Source organism: Rhipicephalus sanguineus, chromosome 2 (genome assembly GCF_013339695.2).
Source record: "Rhipicephalus sanguineus isolate Rsan-2018 chromosome 2, BIME_Rsan_1.4, whole genome shotgun sequence".
Lineage (NCBI taxonomy): Eukaryota > Metazoa > Arthropoda > Arachnida > Ixodida > Ixodidae > Rhipicephalus > Rhipicephalus sanguineus.
Window position 1 is genome coordinate 123,639,369 of NC_051177.1, and position 14,162 is coordinate 123,653,530.

A 14,162-nucleotide genomic window follows, 5' to 3' on the forward strand; every position below is an offset into this window, starting at 1 on the left:
TGGCGACAACACATATATTCGCGTGAAAGCGTGTTCAGCGTTAAAAAAAAGAAAAGCAATCAGTCCAACACTACAACGATTATGTCTTGCGACAACGCGAGGGGTCAAAAGACACAGGAGACAGCACAGATATTCAAGGGCGAGCGTGTTCACTGTTAAAAAAATTGGCCGCGTATCTGCGTGCTTTGCTGCAAATGTCGTGTAAAGACGATAGAAGAGGCGCTGTGTGAGATATGGACGCCATCTGGCAATACGTCGGGAAACATGAGTGCTGTGTTGCGTGCTGGTAGTCCCGGCGCAGCAGCAGGCGAAGACCGGCGGTGACCAACGCGACCGGCGGGGACGCCAGCCAGCCCGAAAACGCGGTTTGTCGCGAAGCGCTGAAGCAGAGAAACGTCCGCACTCAACGAGTACTCTCCACACACTCTTTTATTTACACGTCGCCTGGGTAAAACAGGAATGCCAGAGCGGCGCCCACAACCGGCAGCCTGAAGGTCGCCCACACCGCTGCTTTTTCATTTTTTAAATATTTTTTTTCACCTTCTTGGCCTTCTCAAATCTCAAGTTTTTCAACACCAACCCATGGCATTCGTACAGTGTAATACAGAACCGAAACCGAAACACAACAAGCTCGTGTGGAGGGCACGGAGGAAGGCAAATTTCAGCGCAGCTTAAGAAACAAGGGTCCTTAAAATTAAGTATGTATGCATTTTCTATTAAAGGAACACGCCATCTAATACTTACCTAATGATCTTGCACCTCAGATATGCATGATATTTACTTTTTGATCGACAACGTTCACAAGTATGAACAGCCGTACCAGTTCAAGAAGGCTGGCCCTTGGGCAAGTGGTTCAACTTTGGCCGAGTGGCTGAATCGAGGGACGTGCCGACAAACAGAAAGACAGGCCAAAATTTCTCCGTTTAAGTATCCCAAGAAAGACTATCGTCTTTAAAAAAAATCACAGCATATCCACGGAGTGAATGATGAAGAGTGGGCGAAGCTGCGGAGGTTCATCGGTAAACCGTGAATCTTCCGTGAATTCTGCCCAGTACATCATCACCGACGTGAGATCGGGCGCGTTTATACTAAAGGTTCGATGAGTTATGACGACTTGCAGCTCACTTTAATTTTACATGTACGCTGTGAATTTTCATTGTTTAGAAAACCATTGCTTTAGAAAACACCTTGCGTCTTTCGTTAAGCAGCTGGCGTCTTTTTCGTTTTGCTTTAGAAACATCTGGCGTTCTTTCGTTTTGCTTTTACAAAACATCTGGCGTCTTTCGTTGGTTTATTTCATCAATCAACGGCGTTTTGAACAAAAATTTTATTGTTTAATCACGCACAGGAGAAATCTCACCAGGCACTACCTTGGAGGTAAACAATGGCTGCTAATGGGAATGAGAGACAGAAGAAGTCGGCTTTTAGCTAACACTTACACTTCTACAGAGACAGAAGAATTCGGCTTTTAGTTAACGCGCACGCTGAGAATTTTTTATTGTTCAACAACGCACAGGAGAAATCTCCCACCGGCACCACCTTGGAGGTCAAAGGGTAAGACTTGTTACTCACTACTACGAGCACGACGAGGGACGAACGGGTGCCGCCTTAAGGAGCTTCGCCCCTAAAAAAGGCGTGCACAATAGAACACAACGGCCGATCGCGTCTTGCGGCAGCGCCAAGGCACAAGAGACAGTGGCGACAACGCAAATGTTCATGGGCGAACGTGTTCCCCGTTATAACAAAACAAAATGCACAAAGCCCACGGGCGCCTGGCGGCCGCGTTTCACCGTTTAGAATTCCCGCGAAAGGCACCCCGAGAAGGAGAACGCGTCGTCTCGTCGTGGCAGCCGTTGCTAGGCGGAAGTCCGCAGCGGCGTCCCTGTGTGCACGCAGCCAATAGCGCGCCGCTGCCGTTGCCATGCGTTGAGCGCTCTGCATATTACAAACACGCGCCCGGTTGCTGGGCTCTCGGGCTACCGCATTAGCGCGTTCATGGCCATAAAAGAGAGGCGTGTCCAGGTGTCCAGACGATGCGCACCCTGTTTAACGATGTGGGGTGTAATATGATGTCAGGATACGGTGTGTGTATAGTGTGACCATTCCTTTTGCTATGTTCCTGCAGCCGGATTGTGTATCAGTGACCATGGTGACTGGTTCGTCCGGTGCTGGTATTCTGGAAGCGTGTGCGGCAGCGAAGCTGCATATGCCGAGGCTAAACAACCGTCTGTAGGCAGATTGCTCCTAGCTCCGGTACGTGCCAGAGAAATTTGACAAGCCCCACTCACTACCTACCACTTATCCACTAGAAATGAAGTGTCCGCGGGCAAAAATGTATGTGCCACAGGAATTGGGCAAATCCCACTAATCAACACTGGTCCGCTAATGTGTTGAGAAACGGAGAAGGCTTCAAAATTTCGCATGCTGCCGAAATGGCTCCTCAAGATCTTGCGCCAAACGCCAAGCGCATGCGGCAAGCCAGACATTACGACGCATGCCGTGGCAAAAACACGCATGCTGTTCAAATGGAAAACTTTAAAAGAGAATACGCAAAACTCCAAAAGGGAATTTCTGTACCTTTCATCAAAATTCAGTATCGCCTCTGTGCCGTGCGCAACTTAGTTTCGCTGGTCATCCGCCTTGACAGAGCGGAATGGCTCCGTGATTGATACAGTGATAACCGCGAGGCCCACCCCTTTCAGCTTCCTATGGTCAACCATCCCCACAGGGTGTAAAAGCGGCGATATTTTCTAGCCATCATCATTTTCTGCATAACTGCTGTATTTAGTAATCCGATAATAAAGGGTTGGATATTTTCCAGTACAATCATTGGCCATGCCGTGTGTTGCTTCGTCGAAGCTATGCGATACCATAACAACACGAAAAAATTACGCTCTCCTTTTTTTTCTCCACTGGGCGTGTCTGTGTTCCGAGCGATTCTTCCAGAATTTTTTAGTCCGACTCTGACTCAAGCGGCCTGAAGCGTTTAAACGTCGCTTGGTACGCGTCAGACTTTTTTTAAATTTACCTGACACCTACACTATTGATGTTTGTTGTTATCTCAGTAAATAACACGAGTGGCGATTACTGCAAGAAACGGGTATCGCATAGTCTTCGTCGTTGTGACACAGCTGCATGGGTCGCGCTGGCCACCCGCCTTAGTTGGTGTTTATATTTCGCGATAGCTTGGGAGTGATGTAGTGCATGAATATAAAACTTGCATGAGATTAGGACTGCGTCATCCGTAGCAGGCAAACGTAAACACTGCAGGATGTTACGGATTGCGTAGGGTAAAAATCAAACGCCATTCCACACATCGATGGCAGTTGCTTCTCATTATCTGCTCGATCGGTTCCCCTCTTCTGGGCTTAATAAAGCTACGATAAATCAATCAATCAATCAATCAATCAATCAATCAATCAATCAATCAATCAATCAATCAATCAATCAATCAATCAATCAATCAATCAATCAATCAATCAATCGCTAAACTTTTATTTGATACAGATTCGAACTGGTGCATTTGGTTCGCCTTATTCTTCGATTGCTTGCAGTGTAACTTGAGTGTATTGTTGCCGCTGTGTCGCATTATAACGTCTAACTTGCTTTAATGCGATTAGCCCGCGGATTTTGAGCCAGTTTTGGTGCGTCTTTCCGTCTAACGGGTCTACTGTGTTTGAACTGTTGTATTGAAGCACTCGGGTTAAAAAACCAACCATCGGTACGTGTCACTGTAAGTACGTACGCCTTTGCAAATTTTTAAAATGTTATCACGTGACCGCCAGCTCTGGTGACAAAACTGTGTTCATCTAAAGTAGAATACGCAAACTTTCATATAAGTGTACAATCAATACAAAATATGCAATGCAGGACAATAACTAATTTGAAATTAGATCTGTATAGTTTGCGCAAGACCGGCCGTACTTACTCGCATTATACCCGAGCTGTCTAATCTTTACTAACTATTCGCTGTATTGGTTAGTATTGCGTGACGTTGGCTAATGCTGACTACTGTTAGTCATTCACTCTTGAAACGATGCGAATAAATAACACTTGTATACTAAAGGGCCTCTACATAACCCCATTACGTTCTTCGCACACTACGTCAGTTTTCCATAGGAAATTTCGCCGCCAATATTTCTTGCCCTCGATTTCGTAAGCTCGTTATCCTCGTGCCTGTGAAACAGTGAGGAAGCGGGCGTTCCGCCTAGCGTGCATGCGAGCCAGCCGGAGTTTAGGTCGCGTCACCATCCTGTGAAAGCACAGTTCCAGGAGGAACATGACAATGGCCAGCGCCGCTGTGATGGCCCACAGGGCGAATACGGCCGCCATATCGTCGTAGCGCAGCACCTTGAAAGAGAACTCGCCGCCTTGGGAGCCGCTGCCTTTTTGCGTGCCTTGACAACGGTGCCACTCTTGCACGCCATCGTTGTACCACTTGACGTGAAGCCCAGACTCCATGATGGCTCTCATTCTGTCGAAAAAAGAAAGGTGGGGATGGCACGAGAATGGTGAGAGAAAAAAAATGAAGTGAGAAAAGGATGTAGTGCTCTACAGTGCTGAAGTGTCACACGGTGCTGTTGAGTGAATAAACTTAATAAAAGTCCGGGCGAGGCGAGGGGAAGAGGGGATTAACCCCTGTCCCGTCCCACTCTCGTTTTCGTGTTTTTTTTTTTGTTCTTGTTTTTTTTTACTGGAAGGAGCGCCGAGTGACACCCTTGTTTCCTCCCTCCCAAGTATATCCGGTCAACCACTTGCTTCCGATTTTATGGATATTCATAAAAAGTCTTCTAAAATAGAAATTTATGGCTCTTGTTGAAGTGAAGAGATACATTGGATACATATGGTAGCGGAGCCTAACTTCGCTTAAGGTAAACGCGAACTGTCGGGGAAAGCAATGAAATTTAATTGGTTGGGTTCACTGAAAGGTTTTGAGCAACTAGGATCGTTTTGGCACCTGGTGGAGCAGGTCTGAACCACGTGTTTCTCTCCACGTGGCCTCTATGATCCGCTACGGCAGCGCGCGAAACACAAAGTTAACCCAAGGAACACACCAGGGCACTCGAACACCGACGTGCGAGTTCCACTACCAGACACCTAAGTCAGGGATTAGGGTCGCCTCCAGAATATTCTTTTTCTTTTTTCGAATTCGCCCTCATCGAAATAAAAAAGACTTCCTGTGCTATTGACGACGAGGACGTGTACATACTTTTCCTGAATCCTGCGTTCTAAGACTTTCGGTAGCCGCTTCGATAGTATGACTGTCATGAAGGTCGTGAAGAGTTCCTCGGGCGCCACGTAGAGACGTCCACCGGTGAGCCGGCACTGTTTGGCGAGCATGTGCATGCTCACGTCACGGTCGCTGATGATGACAGCGCGGCCGCTATACAGCTCCTTCATGGCATCGTCGGAGTACATGTTGGTGATGGACACGAATCCACCGTGACTATGAACTAGGCGCGTTAGGGCTCGCAGATCTGGCCGAGGGGATGTCTGCGTCAAAAAAGGTGTCAGCAAAAGTATTAAGTAAAGCTGTCTGCACCATCATTTCTATTACTAAGGCGAAAGCCTTAGATTCCTCATCAAACACGAAAATTGACCATCGGCAGTGCCAACGCGAGTGATGCAAAAAATCATCACGTGGTGAAGTCACCATGTGACGTCGTCATGACGTCACAAATCGCCACAATTTGTGACGTCACTATGTCATCGCTATGGCGTCATCATAACATAATCACATGACATCGGTTGGTCAACCATGGGCCGATCGCGGAGGCAGCGCAAACGATGGTCAGGCGCAGAAAACTTTCGTAGGCGGGCGTGGGAAGATCAGTAGATCTAGAGTTACTGTATATGCTACCTAAGGAGCACGTATAGACCTTTTCACCGGAGTGAAAAAAACGTCGCCATGCTGGGCTGCGCGCGGGAGTACAAAAGCTGACGTCACAGCCTCGGTAGTGCATTTTTGGGGGATCACGCCTGTTTAGCGCCTCCCAGTGAGGATTATGGCGGCCCAGGGAGCCGTTTGTGAAAAGGTCTATACAGTAACTCTAAGCACATCGGCTAAGAAGAAAAAAAGAATTACACCATCTCCCGCAAAGGGGACCATGAGGCGAGAGAGTTGACGTTCGCTGGGCATCCTACCGACCTCGCGTCGTGGAACGCGAAGAGGAACACTACGCGCGTTGCGTCTTCCCTGTAGCCTGGCCGTTAATTCTCACAGGGCGTGCGGGGAACGCGGTCGACAGGCGTGCCAGAGAGAGGTGGCGTAGGAGAGGAGAGAGAGGGGGAGGGGACGCGCATGCGCTGGCCCTCATCGCGGCGCTGCGCAGGAGAGAATTTCGGGATGTCGAGCCCGCATTTCAGAGGAGGCAACCGAGGCAAGCGCTGGACTGAACGCGCGCAGCGCTCTACCACTTGAAGGAGAGGAGACTATAGGAGTGCAGCGCATACGCCGTGAGAGCAGAAGCGAGAACGCAGGAGAAGCGCAAGCAGGTACTGGTAGAGAAGTGGAGAGAGTAACGCGCAGCTGTTGGAGAGAGGGAAGGAGGAGAGTTGCGCATGCGTAGTGTGAGTGCGGACTACTACGCCTCGTGCGGATTACCACTCCGCGTGACATACCTCCGAGCAAGAGATACTTCGCATCTAAAATAGGATGAGGTGCAGAAAGGTTGCAATGCCTTCGATCCCAAGTGCGAAACCACGTTAGGTGTAGAAAGCTTTCGGAGGAGGGCGCGAAGAGAACAATACATCGACTGAGAAGAAGAAGAAGATGGCTTTCGCCTTCGAGTCGTCTCAGGCGAATGCATAAGGGGGCCCTGTGGGTGTTTTTTTTTTTTTTTTGCTGTTATGCCCCTCTTTTGTTTGAATATACGGGTACCTAACACAAAACCCCATATCTTCCCTTGAATTCCGTGGGGCACATCTTATATGTTATATGTCACATTCGCTGTAGGACGACAGAAAGTTGAGACGGCTGGTAGGGAGTTATTGTGGAAGAAAGTAAGGCGCTAAAACGGGAGTGCAGAAGAAGAGAATCGGGCAACACGAAAGCACCGACTGTAACGCAAAAGAAGGTAGCAAGGCTCATGCTCAGGGATGGCAGCGCCGCTTATCAAATGAACAGAAGTGCGGAGCTGCATGGGCGATAACTCTTCAAGCATTTCATTTCTTTATTCAAGCAAAGTATAACCGAAGGTTCACTCACGTATGCACTTTCATTAATATTAATATGCCAATCCCCAGCCGTAAGACGTGTTTCTTCGTTCTCGTATAATTATAAGAGTACGCGTTCAATGAATTTCGGTGCGCATTCATAATTGTGACAGTGCAAAGAGAGATTTGACGGTGATCCTGCGGTTAAAAATATTTGACATCAATGAATCTAGTATTTATATAATTACCTGTAAGTCATACGCAGAGCCAACGCATCTGAAAGAAACTTCAACTGTATGGAAATATATTATGCAATTTCACTCCTCCTTTCATAAGCACAGGCCAACCAGAAATGTGCACATTATCAGGGTCCTTGCTGCCCACATATGTTATGTCACCTAAACCTTATTCTTTCGGATGTTTTGCGCATTAGATATCTTAAGCATGTAGAACAATACACGGCCGGTGTTTGCAAGGAAAACGTCATCTTTTATGAAATGGCATGTGACACCAAGGGGACGGATTAGCGATGGCATTCGTATTTCAAAGGAGGACGACTACCATCTCTTGACCATGAAATGCTTCCGCTTAGCTAGTCGTTTGGACCACCCGTATTTATTAAATTTGCACTCACGATCACGTGTAGCTCGAACATAGTGTCCTTCCACATCAGTGGTCGTACGGCGGTCTGGTACGCGATCTCAATTGCAGACTGAAATCTCGGAGGCTCTGTCATAATGGCCATGCTGGCCTTGAGCTGTCCAGCAAAGCCGTTGGTAAGCACCAACACTGTGAGCCACCAGACAGAGAAGAGTAATCGGCCAGCGTGGCTCTTAGTCTCCGTAGTGTGACCTGCCGAAAGAAACAGCGGAGTCAAATTAACCCTTTATTCCCTGAAGACTCTGTAAAGGGTTCACTTGATCACGCAGCATGTTTCGCACAAAAATTGACATAACAATCGCGGCGTGGTGTCATCGATGATTGATTGTTATTTTCTTATCGCTTACCGTGTGGAGATCCATAAAAACTTTGGAAACGTAATCTGTTTTCCTTTATGCATATTTTTGGTTACATGGGGTCCACATTTGTAGCTATAAATGTCCCCTCATTACATCCCCAACCAAAAGCAGCGCTGGTGTTTACATTTCAGCCGTGAATGAGAACATCGCAACTTAACTGTATACTCGAAAGAGAGCGCGCCATTTTAGAAAATTCTTGCTAAAGAGAATTAGTGTTAAACATAGGTTGTACGATCTACGAAAGAAGGATGACACACACGAAGTACCAGTTGCTATAGTCGGATACAGCTTTAGAAGTCCGCAGCATTTCCTTCTCAAAGGTGGACGCACGCGAGCCTGCACCGATGGGCGCGCACTCAGGCCTGACGTCACGAGCTAGAATGGCGGTGAGCCCACCTTCGGAGAACATTGCTGAGTGCATGAGCGGGATTATTTCTTTAGACGCGGAGGTGATCTGCTGCGGCCGTCCGGGCCGAAGCGCGGTAGCCGATCTTCGGACTTCTTAAGCTCTTTGGACTTCTTCTGTTGTATCCAACTATAAGGGAATTAATTTTCCAGAGGTAGAAGATAGACGACACTTTTGCGCACGCGCAACACAAGACGTGCACGTTGTGACGTCACCGGACATCGAAGCTCTTCATTTCGGCTGTTCCAGTTAGTCTCTGGTGAATATAAAGAAATCGAGGTATTGCTGACACGTACTGTATATTTCTTTTATTGCGATAGGAATTATACGGACAGTCTCGGCTGGATTTTGCCGTCGCCGTCGCCGCCGTCATGCACCGTATATGTATAAGTATGTATATATATATAAAAGCCCCAAAAAAAAATAAATCAGAAAAATGCTCCCGAAGCGCGGAATCGAACCAGGGACCTCTGCCTCCGCAGCGAGTGGCGCTAGCCACTACGCCACGAAACGCAGATCCTCCACGTAGGTAACGGCGAGCGTTATATACACACCCTTTACCGCTGGACGGACTCAGAGACGGCTGCGCTTATTATAAGCGTTTCTTCATTACCAGCGAGATGGCGTTAGGAGCGCGACAGGCGCATTTAAAAGTCGTCGGCGAGCTCGCTCGCTTCTTCTTATACTTACGCAGGGAGAACCTTGCCCTTCCGCTGTCTGCTCGCGCGGTTTTCTTGTGCTCAGGAGAAGAGGGATGTTTCACGCTTTCACCGTGATGTCCGCGCTCATGTTACGGAGCGTACGAAAGCCACTCGAGCTCAAGGGACGCCGCTAAACGAACAAACAGAAGATGAGCGCGAACTATCAAGTGTCACAGCTCGACACTTGAAGCACGCTAGTTTCCTTCGCTGCTTCGGCCGCCTTTGCAACAGGAGCGCTGTTCAAACTGAGAGTACCAATTGGCGAGCCTCACTTCATATAGCATTAGTTTCTTGCTATCGCATTCATTGCTTCGGCCTTGCGGCGAAACTGTGACCTTTATTTTTATTGCGATAGCAATTATATGGACAGTCTCGGCTGGATTTTGCCGTCGCCGTCACCGCCGTCATGCACCGTATATGTATAAGTATGTATATATACATAAAAGCCCCAAAGAAAATTAATTGAGAAAAACGCTTCCGAAGCGCGGAATCGAACCAGGGACCTCTTCCTCCGCAGCGAGGGGCGCTAGCCACTACGCCACGAAACGCAGATCCTCCACGTAGGTAACGGCGAGCGTTATATACACACCCTTTACCGCTGGACGGACTCACAGACGGCTGCGCTTATAAGCGTTTCTTCATTACCAGCGAGATGGCGTTAGGAGCGCGACAGGCGCATTTAAAACTCGCTCGCTTCTTATACTTGCGCAGGGATAACCTTGCCCTTCAGCTGTCTGCTCGCGCGGTTTTCTTGTGCTGAGGGGAAGAGGGATGTTTCACGCTTTCACCGTGATGTCCGCGCTCATGTTACGGAGCGTACGAAAGCCACTCGAGCTCAAGGGACGCCGCTAAACGAACAAATAGAAGATGAGCGCGAACTATCAAGTGTCACAGCTCGACACTCGAAGCACGCTAGTTTCCTTCGCTGCTTCGGCCGCCTTTGCAACAGGAGCGCTGTTCAAACTGAGAGTATCCATTGGCGAGCCTCACTTCATATAGCATTAGTTTCTTGCTATCGCATTCATTGCTTCGGCCTTGCGGCGAAACTGACTCTTTTGATAAAACAAATGTCTCAATAAGTGTACGTGCTGTCATGTCACCACTGCGCCATACAGCCTTAGCACATTTTGCCGTATGCACCTTCGTAAGAAAAAGAACGCAGGATGTCCCAGGTATTCTCGTAGGTCTCCCAGATGAAACTGCCCCTGGTGCGAGCCCTCCGGTGTTCGACGAAGGCAACCGCAGCGGACACCAATGGAATGCAAGTTGCAAGTACCGTCCACACCTGCGTCGCCATTACATTAAGGTCAAGTTAGAATGAATGAAGAACACTTACCCATTTAAAAAGAAACAAACTTTGGCGCTGGCAAAGAACTTCAAACACATTACTGAAGGGTAATTTGTCCAGTAGAGGTTTTTAAAGCACGTGATGTTTTAAAAAAAAGCATGGTTGATCCCTCTGTCATCGGTATAACACGAAAGCAAACCGTGTCTTCACAGGAGCATCGTTGATCGTTCATGGTACATTGATTTATGAGAGCTTGCACAATGTGTATTGGTGTTTGGCAGCTATAGCACTATTTGACGTGGATGCACCCACGTTGACGCCTAGTGGCACATCTCTATCCCGACGACTAACGCCAAAGATCATCGCTGAACCCTTGTGCTGCTGGTGCTTTGGCGAACTACCATAATCGAACCCTGCATCGTAAGGCTACCCGCTCACGAGCCTTTTCGCTTAGACCAGCGAACGCACGTTTCCGCCTGAATTTATATCGCCCAATCGCCTCACCAAAACGAGGACGGTAAACTTAAAGGGGTCATGAACCACTTTTCCAAGTAATGATCTAACGACCTCAGTATCGGAGTTTACTGCCTCCCGAATCCATTGCCGCAAAAATTTCTCGAATCCGACAAGAATCAGCGGAGTACGGGGGTTTGGCGCACGCTGCCAGCGCTTTCTCTCTTTTCTCGTGCCGACGAGCGCACTGGAAGCTAGACAGGGAGGGATGGCACGGGGGAAAGAAGTTACGTCAGCGCGCGTCATGGAACGCGATCGCTCTCCCGCTGTTATTCGCTTGCGAGAGTGCGGCTACCGTGTACTGAGGAGTGCGGCGCCGGCAAGTGGCGGCACCCCGCGGCAAGAAGCGTATCTGATCCGAACGCCGCTCTCGATTTACGTCGGCTATCGGCCAATAAGTATGCTATGTCTCGTGCGACGTAAACTGGCAGATCCGCGACGTCAACGTGCAGACGCCCCGACCATCGACGAGTGTGAGAACCGGCCTCTGTTTGAAAAGAGGACGCCTTAGGAAACGGCAACTTCGCGCTCCGCTTGTGGCATTTACGCGGCGCGCACGACTGGAATATTTGGCAGAACATTTCATAGCCGTGTCAGCTTTCCGCAGGATGTGTTTTTTCAACAAGCCCAAGGGGTGCTTCATGACCCCTTTAACGTAAACCTAAAGTCGACTCGAGACACCACCATATTTCCCACCATTCCGCAGCACTATCGCCTGTACCTCCGTTCTTCCACTTTCACGTAATGAAACCGTCACCAGAGAAGCATCTATATCTGTTGCCGCCATTACAGTGAAATAATTTCCCGGCTTTGGCACTATGCCATGATATTCATTCTACTCGGTAATGCGCATTCTCCGCCTCTGCCGTCCTTCCTCAGGAAGACGAAATAGTGGCTGTTACCCGTGGATTGCTTAAACCACTGAAACCGCAGAGCGTGCACCTTTAAACATTGTGCTTAGATGGTTCCTTGTCCATGTTGCTCGTTGACTTGCCTGCCAGTCGAAAGCGAACAGGTAGCTGAATGCGTTGACGAAAGGCTCCCCAGCAACGGCGATGAGCGCACACTGGCCAGTGTACATTGGAGGCGTGTATGTGACCACTTGGGCGCGATCGTAGGACAATATCACCGGAGAGGCGGCCAGGTCTGCTCCCTGCATTTTGTGCGAAAGTGTCGTGAGACGTTACATTTCTCGCTCGTTTTTTTTTTCTGCGTAGCTATCCTTTGACTGCTTCATGCATGCCCTAAGTACGAGCTTCACTTGTTCAGCCCGTGTACAACGGGGAAGGATTTTCTACACGTAAGTGATGAGCTATGCATCTTCGTTTAGCGAAAGACACAAGAGAGAAAAGTGTAGAAAGGCAGTGTGCATAGGTTGATAAAAGAAGATGGACACTCGCGTGGTGTGGTCGTGTGCCTCCTTCGCATCCCCGTCAGCGTAGTAATTTCATACAAGCTATGGTCGATGTCCTGAAACTCGGCCAAAGGATATATGATGGTAACTAAAGGCCAAAATCATGTAAATTTACACAATCTTGATGAAAGATTCACTAAAGTTGTCGTTTAATGAAATAATAGATCACAGATAAAGCTCTTTTACCTAAACCATGGTGAGGTATATGCTTTTTTTACTCGTTGAACCGGTTCGTTAACATTATCATAACAAGCGTTGTAAAGTTCACTGAATTTGGTGCGGTATCACGTCATTAAAAACGCCGGGGTAATATGAACAGTTCATGGGTAAAATACAGCACAAACTAGACGATTAACACAAGGAAGACACGGGACAGAGTGCTGACTTCAACTAACGGTTTATTCTTGGGCGAGCTTGCCTATTTATGAAATACGATCAAAATCAGACAAGATATCTCCCAAAAACAACAGATCAAGAAAACATAAAAGCCCTTACCTCAAAACACCGTTCGCGATTCGTGGAATGCGTGGATGAAGTGGTTTACTCCGTTCCGCTGATCTATGGAAAAAGATATATCGGCCAGACGGGCAGGTGCCTGAATGGGAGGCTTAAGGAGCATCACTAATAACGTGACGAGACTGCTGTCAGGGCATTTGGCTATACACTGCCGGGATTGTGGCTGTAAACCTATCTTTCAGCAGACTTCTGTTGTGCGCAGATGCCGGGATAAGACAGCACGCGAAATAATTGAGCCTCGGGAAATTGACAAGGCAGGTTCGTTGTGCGTAAGCGCTCCTTCGGTCTTATTAACAAAAAAAAACAAGAACTTGAATTTTTGTCATCACGTTGGAGATGAATGTTATGTTCTGGAGAAGATGACGCAGTGGCACACGTGTTTGTGATAAGGGCTTTTATGTTTTCTTGATCTGTTATTTTGGGGAGATATCTTGTCTGATTTTGATCGTATTTCATAAATAGGCCAGCTCGCCTAACAATAAACTGCTAGTTGAAGCCAGCACTCTGTCCCCGTGTCTTCCTTGTGTTAATCGTCTGGTTTGTGCTGTATTTTGCCCATGAACTATGCATCACCAACTAGCCTGCCAGCAAATGTTATTAATATAAACAGCTTTTGGGATACTGAAACGCTGCGCGCCTCTCCTGATTTATAACGTATGTATTATAGGTACCAATATAAGCATACTTTATGCGTGCGCATACATGTCCTTGTAATTTTTTACGCATATAGGATTTATAACGTGCACTAGGGTCTTCGAGGGTTGTCGTGAATCTCACCTCTCCCCCCACCCCCGTTGTGGTTCCTATGGTCGGAAATCATACCCACCACGTGGTTCTTAGATTAGCACCATAAGGCAGTGATTCTCTATGGCAGGCGAAAAGAAAAGCTTCATTTGGTGAAGCAGTAGAAAAAGATGGACTTTACTATGTTTTCTTAGTTTTTTTTTTTATCAGGATCATCTGCAAAAACATTTACGGGAAAGAAAGCGATAGTGCCGTATCGCATTAACAGAAACATTCACCCACCTGTGAGGGCCATGGTATTATATACCATTTTATTTGTAACCTATAGAATTAATACGCATGTTCGCAATTTGTGCGCGTTTGTGCTGTAGGCACAGGAACGTGTTTTCTTTTTGTTGCTTTTCAT